The sequence below is a fragment of the Myotis davidii genome, unplaced genomic scaffold (genome assembly GCF_000327345.1).
Source record: "Myotis davidii unplaced genomic scaffold, ASM32734v1 scaffold497, whole genome shotgun sequence".
In the NCBI taxonomy this organism is placed as follows: Eukaryota; Metazoa; Chordata; class Mammalia; order Chiroptera; family Vespertilionidae; genus Myotis; species Myotis davidii.
This window is the reverse complement of record NW_006288434.1, coordinates 3,266,684-3,267,109: the sequence shown is the minus strand read 5'-3', so window position 1 is coordinate 3,267,109 and position 426 is coordinate 3,266,684. Positions and strand designations below refer to the sequence as shown.

General features: G+C 58.0%; 1 protein-coding gene across 3 annotated transcripts in view; it reads right to left on the bottom strand.

Moving 5' to 3' along the window:
- Positions 1–426, bottom strand: part of NCALD (neurocalcin delta) — a 215,004-nt gene that overhangs the window by 15,992 nt on the left and 198,586 nt on the right. The window lies entirely within an intron of this gene.

Sequence of the window (426 nt, the reverse complement as noted above, 5' to 3'; positions counted from 1 at the left end):
ATCCCAGGGGCTGCAGCTCTACCTCTGAACCCAGATGTCCTGGCACGAGTGCTGGCCTCTGTGACGAGCTCTCCAGGAAGCCAAATGCCCACTCTCTTGGACCTGCTGTCTGTGGCCAAGCACTTCCCTATTGTGCCCACGCGTCTGCCAAGATAGTGAGCAACCGCCAGCCCTCCCTGGTGCCACCACCCACCTGACCCTTCTGATTGCCTGCGGCTGGGGCTCTCCTGATCCTCTCCATGTCCAGGTTTGTCTCTGGGTCCCGCTCACTACTGATCACGTTGACCTTGCCATGACCATAGCTTCTTTGTTCCTTTCCCACCCTACCCACGAGGAGAATGTGGCCGACACCAGGGCCCCTTCTGTTCTGCACAGGAAGTTTACTCTGGGTGAGTGACTTGGGGAAAGAAAATGGAGCCTCCTGCT